Below are 8,992 nucleotides of genomic sequence, written 5' to 3' on the forward strand. Positions count from 1 at the left end.
GATTTATCATTTTCTTCTTCAACTTATTTTACAAATGAATAAAGAAGCAAACATGGTTAAGTGACTTGAAAAGAGTCATACAGATAGTAAGTGTCTGAGTTGAGAAATGAACTCAGGTTTTCCTGACCCTAGGTCTGACACTCATCCTCTTCCTCACTTGCTAAAATGGGAGAATACAAATTTTACCCTAAATAAATTAGCAATCATAAGGAAGAAAAGATGGAAACAAAATCTGAAAAAACAAATACTAAGCAGCAGGCACTTTACAAATATTATCTAATTTGAACTCAACAACACTCCTGAGAGGTAGATACTATTATGATTCCCATTTTACAGACAAAGAAACTGAGGCAGCCATTAAGTGACTTGCTTAGGATCATACTACTAATAAAATGTCTGGAGCCAGATTTTAACTCACGTCTTTCTGCTGTAGTTCTAGCTCTTGATCCCTCATGCTACCTAGCTGTTTCTGTAAGAGATAGATCGACACAAATAATTGTTATACAAAGCATGTTCATTAATTGTTCATCATAGTAGTAAAAGGAATCATTTGAAACACACAACCTCATGGGAAACTTGCAACAACAAAGACTGCTCAGATTATAGAGAAAAAGCATGTGCCTCTAGAGGCTACAGAACAAGCAAATTAAGTTAATCATGTTCAGGAGACTAAGCATTCAAGTTAGTCATTTTCAGGGGAGGGAATATTTCTTTATTCTATTTTTATCCACAAATCTAGTGCACCAAGTCCCTGAAAGGGGACAAACATTTTTTTTAAATAAATGTCTTTTCATTCATTCAATTATATATTCCTGTGTTGTTTCTCCTGATAGAGTGAAAGCTCTTTGAGGACAGGCAAAAATGGGGAGGCAGGGGATCTGGAGAAATTATCAAATGGATCAGTTTGTACAGTGTTGAATATATGAAGGCACACTCTGTTCCCAGAGCCTACTATACTGTGTGGCACATAGAAAATTCTTGTTGATTGATTTATGGACATTGGCATTTGTATAGAACATTCCAATTTACATGCCACTTTCACTTATTCCTCTGGCTTTTAAACAAGGTTCTAAAATCAGGGAAGGAATTATGATCCTAATTTTATTGATGAGGAATCTGAAGCTTAGACAGGCTAAAATACTTGTTCAAGGTCATATTTCAAAGCCAGAATTCAACTTCTGACTTCAAATCTAATGTTCTCTTTTGTTCTACCAGCATGCAGTCAGACATTTTGCTATTCACTTGGTGACCAAAGATACATATTTTCAAAATGTCTGGGACAAGCAGGGAAACAGAGCAAAGTTAACCAGTCCACATGAGGATTAAACCCATGACCTTGTCTTCATTAGCATTGTGTTAAGATGACTGGCCACAGACATGTGGTGTTATATTTAATGAAATCAGCACTGAGGAATGAAACAAGCAATGAACACCACATGCATCCTGTTTCAACATTTACCTCATAAAATGAAAACTACTTTGCCATGCTGTCTAATAAAGACTCCTGCCCACTACATGGAAGGTAGGTTCAATGTCATATATAGTTCAAAGTTTTCCAACCACTGAGAAGTTATTAACAAAGAATCTATGAAATCATATACATATCCAGCATTATCTCTTTATCATAAAATATTTTCTGAAGCAATGTCAGCAAATATATATTACACAATTGCTCTGCAAAAGGTACCAGAAATATAAAACCCAAAACAAAACAACATTCCTTGACCTCAAGTAACTTGCAATTTGTTAGGGATTTGCTGGGGGAAGGAAGATGAGAATACAATTAGATAAATACAAGATAATTTGAAGTATAGGTCATTAATAAGGAAATCTGAAAAGACTTACTGATATCTGAGCTTAGGCTTTATAAAAGCAAGGGTTCTAAGAAGCAAAGATGAGGAGCAATAATTTCTAAGGGACACAGACTGTGTGCAAAGGTATGGAGGCAGGGAAATCTGGAGAAATCATCAAATGGATCAGTTTGTATAGTGCTGAATACATGAAGGGAAAGAATGTTATATAAGATTGTGAAGATAGGCTAGAATTATAGTGAGAAAAGTTTTAAAAGCCAGAATATTTAAATGTTATCCTAGAGATAATAGAGATATTGGATCAGAGGGCTGAAGTAAGTCTGCTTTGGAAATGTTATTTTTAAATGGTGAATTAGAGATGGTAATGTTGAAATGAGGGAAATCAAGTGTGTTTTACAGGTAAGAAGTGATGAGCCCAATTTGGGATGGCAACTTTGTAAAGAGAGAGAAGAGAGAGGACTATATGTGATAGCTGATATGATAGACATAGTACTGAAAAGATGTGCTTAATAATTGCCCATAAGGAATGAAAGTGAATGAAGAGTTAAGATTGACTCAAATATTTCTTTGGGTCTTCAATGCTTAGCACCGTGCTTTCTCATAGCAGGTGTTTAATAACTGTTGCTTGGTGTTTTGTTGCTGGGATGTGGCCAAAATAAATGTAGTACAAGAGTGTAATAGAATAATATTGTGTTGCATGAAATGACAAATATGATGACCATAGAGAAACATGTATAATGAATCAATGCAATGTGAAGAAGGCTGAGCCAATGAAAGAGTATATAAAATGACTCCAACAGTCGAAGTGGACAAACAACAGCAACAGAGACATTGCAAATGAATGTTGCAAATTACAAAGGACAAGTTTGGTCCTCAAGAAGATATATCTCCTTCTCTTTTGTAGAGGTGGAGACTGGCAAGTGTACAGATGCAAAATAAAGTATATAAGATCAGATTTTTTTCATTGGATTGATTTTGCTGAATTGTGTTCTCTTCCTTGTTTTATTTTTTTTAATTCTTTACTATATGCAACACCTCCTTGGGAAGAGGAAGGGAGGAATACAGAGGGAAATTTTGGCAACATAAAAAATATCAATAAAATTTAATAAAACCAACAAAAACAAGGATAATTAAAACTTCTAATGCAATAAGACCTCAAAGCTATCACTAAGATCTTATAGTATCAGACATAATCTCAAAATAGCTACAGAACAATAATCTTGATATAAAAGGAATGGGATAGACAAACGGAGTAAAAGAAGACTACATATAAAGAAATTATAATCATATGAGGAAACCCAGAAACCAAAGAAAACAAGCATTTAGATGAAGAACAACAGAGGTAGAAACAGAGACAATTTTGTCATTAGAGTTATATTACAGACTACCTGGACAGAAAGAGGAAACTGATGAGATGTTTGGGAAACAGATCATAAGACTGGCGCAGAGGTAAGATATGATAGTGTTGGAAGACATCTGTTGGAGTCTTTTCTCTGCCAAAAACAGACTGGCTAATGCTTTCTTCACTTGTCTTAATGATAATTTCATTCTTCCAACAATTGGGTAACCAATAAAGGAAAATTCCATTCTGGATCTGATTCTCATCAACATAAAGAAACTAATTGTTAAGGTGAAAATAATGGGACCCTTGAGAAGAATGACTAATCCATCTTTTACAGAGAAGCATAGGAAAGTCAGGAATAGTCTGACATGTATCCAAGATGTTGAGAGAGCAAGTGTCTTGTAAATGTCTTGTAAATAATTAAACGGCCTAAATAGATACCAAGAAATCAATAATTTTGTTTTTATTTTCTGTCTTTCTTCCTTAACAACTGAAACATTAGCATATGGTTTGAATGTAAACTACTATAAATAAAGAGTACCTGGTCCAGGTAGAACTTTAAGATCAGGAGGGGAAATCTAGTTATTCTATATTCACTCTGATTATGGATTTCAAAAAGTGCTGAGAAAAAGATAAATAGGATATTATGGACTAAAATCCTATAGATCAGAAGATTTGAGGAGCAATCCAGATTGGAATTCTACACACACACACACACACACACACACACACACACACACACACATACCAGTAAGGAAGAATATAGGAAATGGTCTGAATAGACCCATGTGGATACACAGTGGACTCACCAAGCAATTTAGACTTAAAAAAAAATGTAAAAACATATAAGAACAAAAACAACAAATGGAGGGATAAATGACCTTTCTTGTACTAGTAGTGTTAGGAGTGCCAAATATCAGAATGAACTAAAGTTAGGAAAGAAAATTTTTTTAAAAAATCACAAAAAGCTGTGTTTATATACGTGTTCACGTGTATGTCTATTTGTGTGTATGTAACATATATAAGTATACATGTACATCTGTATTTCCCTTGTCATAGATGTATATAGCTATATTTGTATATAATAATATGTGTGCATATATATGTATACATATTCATATATGTGTATGTATCGCAGGTAGATGAATAGAGTTATAGACATTGTGCTGATCTTGGAGCCAGAAGGACTTGAGTTCAAAACTGCCCTCAGATAATTATTAGTTGTTTTACCCTGGGCAAGCCACCTAATCCTGTTTGCCTCAGTTCCTCATTTGTAAAATGAACTGAAGAAGGAAATGGCAAACCACTCCAATATCTTTTCCTTTTTTAAAAATCTATTTTATTTTATTTTTATTTTAATAACTTTTTATTGACAGAACCCAAGCCAGGGTAATTTTTACAACATTATCCCTTGCACTCACTTCTGTTCCAATTTTTCCCCTCCCTCTCTCCACCCCCTCTTCCAGATGGCAAGCAGTCCTATACATGTTAAATAGGCTACAGTATATCCTAGATATAATATATGGGTGCAGAACCAAACAGTTTTCTTGTTGCACAGGGACAATTGGATTCAAAAGGTATAAATAACCTGGGAAGAAAAACAAAAATGCAAGCAGTTTATATTCATTTCCCAGTCTTCTTTCTTTGGGTGTAGCTGCTTCTGTCCATCCTTGATCAATTAAAACTGAGTTAGATATCTTTATCGAAGAAATCCACTTCCATCAGAATACATCCTCATATAGTATCGTTGTTGAGATATATAGTGATCTCCTGGTTCTGCTCATTTCACTTAGCATCAGTTCATGTAAGTCTCGCTAGTACTCTCTGTATTCATCCTGTTTGTCATTTCTTATAGAATAATAATATTCCATAACGTTCATATACCACAATTTACTCATCCATTCTCCAATTGATGGGCATCCATTCATTTTCCAGCTTCTAGCCACTACAAACAGGGCTGCCACAAATATTTTGGCACATACAGGTCCCTTTGCCTTCTTTAGTATCTTTTTGGGGTATAAGCCCAGTAGAAACACTGCTGGATCAAAGGGTATGCACAGTTTGATAACTTTTTGAACATAGTTCCAAATTGCTCTCCAGAATGGCTGGATGTGTTCACAATTCCACCAACAATGCATCAGTGTCCCTGTTTTCCCACATCCCCTCCAACATTCTGCATTATCTTCCCCTGTCATTCTAGCCAATCTGACAGGTGTGTAGTGGTATCTCAGAGTTTTCTTAATTTGCATTTCTCTGATTAATAATGATTTGGAGCATATTTTCATATGTCTATAAATAGTTTCAATTTCTTCATCTGAGAATTGTCTGTTCATATCCTTTGACCATTTATCAATTGGAGAATGATTTGATTTCTTATAGATTAGGGTCAGTTCTCTATATATTTTGGAAATGAGGCTTTTATCAGAACCTTTGACTGTAAAAATGTTTTCCCAGTTTATTGTTTCCCTTCTAATCTTGTCTGCATTAGTTTTGTTTATACAATCCAATATCTTTTCCAAGAAAATCCCAAAAGTAATCACAATCATACATGGAGGAACCTATTGAGCCACAAATATATTCCCACATCCATTCATGTATACAAATATGTATATAGCTATATGCAGGAAAAAGGAAGGATCAAAAAAGAGGAAGGATTACTGTTTAAAATGAATTTTATTTCTGGACTTTAGTATTATGTGTTTTTTGTTTGTTTCTTTGTTTTACTGTTAAAGAGAATGGTCTTTCTTTGAAGTGGAAAGGATAAAACAATTCTCTCATTCACTTCTAGATTATTCTCTCTTATTCACTTCTAGAGGGCAGATGGGAGTCTAAAATCAGAAAGATGAGTTCAAGTTTGACTTCAAAAGGTTACTAGCTATGTGATCCTAGGCAAGCCACTTAACCTCTGTATGCTTCAGTTTCCTCAAGTGGAAAATGAAGATAGTAATAGCATGTAGCTTACAGGGTTGTTGGAGGAACTAAATAAGATGATTGTTGGAAGAACTGAATGAGATATTTTAAAATCATTTAGTGCAATGCCTGGTACCCAGTAGGTATAACACAAATGTTCATTCCCTTCCTTTTCTACTTTCCCATCTCTCTTTAATCCATTCTCCACTTAAGTAATAAAATGATTTTCCTAAAGCACAGATATAAATAAGTCACCTCTTCAATAAGCTCCTGTGACTCCATATTATCTTTACATAATCTTTTACAACTTAACCTTAATCTACCTTTGCAACTTTATTATATTACTCCTCTTTCATTGCATTACATTCAAACAAATTAGGTTCCTTGTTTAACTTCACAAGCCATATTCCAACTCCATAGCTTTTCCAGTGATTCTTCTCTCATACCTGTACTCCCTCCTTACCTCTGACACTAAGAATTTTATTCTTTCCAGATTCAGTTCAAGCACTATCTTTTGCATGAAGTCTTTCCTGATCCTACCAAATCCAAATAATAGCCATTAATGTTTTTTGTGCCAAAGTCTTCATAAGTCAAAAGAATCCATACTTAGTACTCTTCCTCCCAAAATTGTGCTGTATTTATTTCACAAATGGTCTAATAGTTGGAAAGCTGACCTTGGAGTAAAAAAGTCCTCAGTTCAAGTACTTCTCTCTGACCCTGAAGTACTTGGGACCTCCCAGTACTTTGGACAGCTCTCTCAGTTCTTACATTGTAAAGACACTACCTTCTGCAGTGGTAAAGGGGATTCCCTCCATCAGTGAAATCACAGGTCCAGCTTCTATCATTTATTTGGAGCATTTTCTATATATAATTATTTATGTACATATTCTTTCCCCTCCTAAAATATAAGTTGCCTAAAGACAAGGCCTGATCCATTTATATCTTTCCATCTTTTGTTCCTGGCTCAGGGCCTATCACTTAGTATATACTTAAATAAATGTTTTTAAATTGGTCGATTAAAATAAGTAAGACAGAGAGGTGGTGTGATGACCACATATTTAAAATCAGGCGGAGTCAGGAATTCAGGTTAAGGGAAAAATCTTCAATCTTTATTCTCAGTAGAGGTGAGGGGGAATTGCTATAGCAATATGGGCAAGAAGGCTTGCGATAGCAATATGGGCAGCTGCGACAGGAAGCCAGATAGCAGAGGGGGATCGAAGATGAAGGACGGTCCCGATAGCAATGCAAGCAGTTGTGTCAAGACTGCGAGCAGCTGTGTCAAGATGCCAGCCAGCAGTCTCTCCTTCTGCTTCCCTTTCCACTCCCTTGCCTCCACCCACCAAAAATGTCATTTCCTATACAACACATCAGGACTTGCACAAAGAGTGGGGGGGAGCCATTCTTTCTCCAAGCACATATATTAATAGAGTATGTCCAATTCCTATTTAGCCTTACATGCTTGGGACCTCAGTGAATCAACTCGAGCCTCAGCCCATTACAAGGTGGCACAATAGATAAAGTGCTAGACTTGGAGTCAGGAAACCTGAGTTTAAATCCCATTTGTAGAACACTGAGCAAATCACTTAACCATTCTTGGTCTTAGTTTCCTCTATAGAAGGAGGAGAATAATAGCACCTACCTCATAGGCTTTATGTGAGGACTAAACGAGATCACCTACAAACAAAACAAAACACCTAGCTTCCCATATCAGTTCCTGTCTTAATATCCCCAAATAATAAGATCAGTGTTACCAGTGATTGCTGGACCATTTCATAGGGTCTTCGAAAGAATGATGAAAATTGGAAAAGTTCTTAAAAATGGGAGAAAAGTAAATATTCTTTTTTTCTTTCCTTCTTTCTTTTTGTCTTTCTTCCTTTCTTTTCTTTCCTTCCTCCTTTTTTTCTTTCTTCCTTTCTTTCTGTTTATTTTTCTTTCTTTCTTATTTTTTAAAGAAAAGAATGAAATCTTCTAAGTATAGGCCTGTGAGCTTGATTTTAATTGTTAGTAAAATTCTAAGCTGTATCCAAAATAGTATTAGTAAACATCTAGAAAAGAAATCTTTTATGTGATCCAAAGGACCACCTGGCTTCATCAAGAATAAGTCATCCCAGACTCACCTCATTTCCTTTTTGTATGGGTTTATGAGGCTTGTAAAAATGAGTTGAATTTTTCAATTATATTATACTCTTCCATGGTTATACTATGCCTATTATATCTTGATTTTAGGAAAGCACTCAACAGTCTTTCATGCTATTCTTTTGGAAAAGAGAGATATGTGAATTAGATGAGTAAATAATAAGATAAATCAGAAATGATTGAAAGGCTAAATCAAAACAATAACCATTAATATTCTTAGTGTCAAGATGTTCAGTGGCACCCCCACTTTTCAGGATGCTATTTAACATTTTTAATTAGTGTTTTGGAAAAACATATATAGACCATGCTTATTAAGTTTGCTAATGTTACAAAGTCAATATGATAGGATTTGTGTTCAAAAAGGTCTTGATAATCTAGAATGCTAGAATATATCTTTTAAAAATATTTTAATAGGGATAAATATAAAAGTCTACACTCAAATTCAAAAAGTCAAGCCTACAAGTACAATTTGGGACAGGTATGGTTAGACCACAATTTGTCTCAGAAACATCAGAGTATTTTTGCAAACTGAAAGCTCAATATTAGGTATGAACAATTTTACAGAGTGTAAGAAACAAGGATCTACCAAGAACTCCACTAACTTACTAGTGAATCCAGGAAAGATTTTAAGTTCCTGCAAGAGCAGATGTCTAAACTAGCAGGCACACTCTTGAAGCTCAAAAGCACAGCTTTTTAAATCTCTGTCCCTAAAATACAAGTCCCTCTTGTGTTTTCCCCATTGGCTGCATCCAACAGACTCTGTCCTACAGAGGTGACAGCCTATATGAAGTAG

This window comes from Antechinus flavipes, chromosome 1, assembly GCF_016432865.1.
Source record: "Antechinus flavipes isolate AdamAnt ecotype Samford, QLD, Australia chromosome 1, AdamAnt_v2, whole genome shotgun sequence".
NCBI classification, from domain to species: domain Eukaryota; kingdom Metazoa; phylum Chordata; class Mammalia; order Dasyuromorphia; family Dasyuridae; genus Antechinus; species Antechinus flavipes.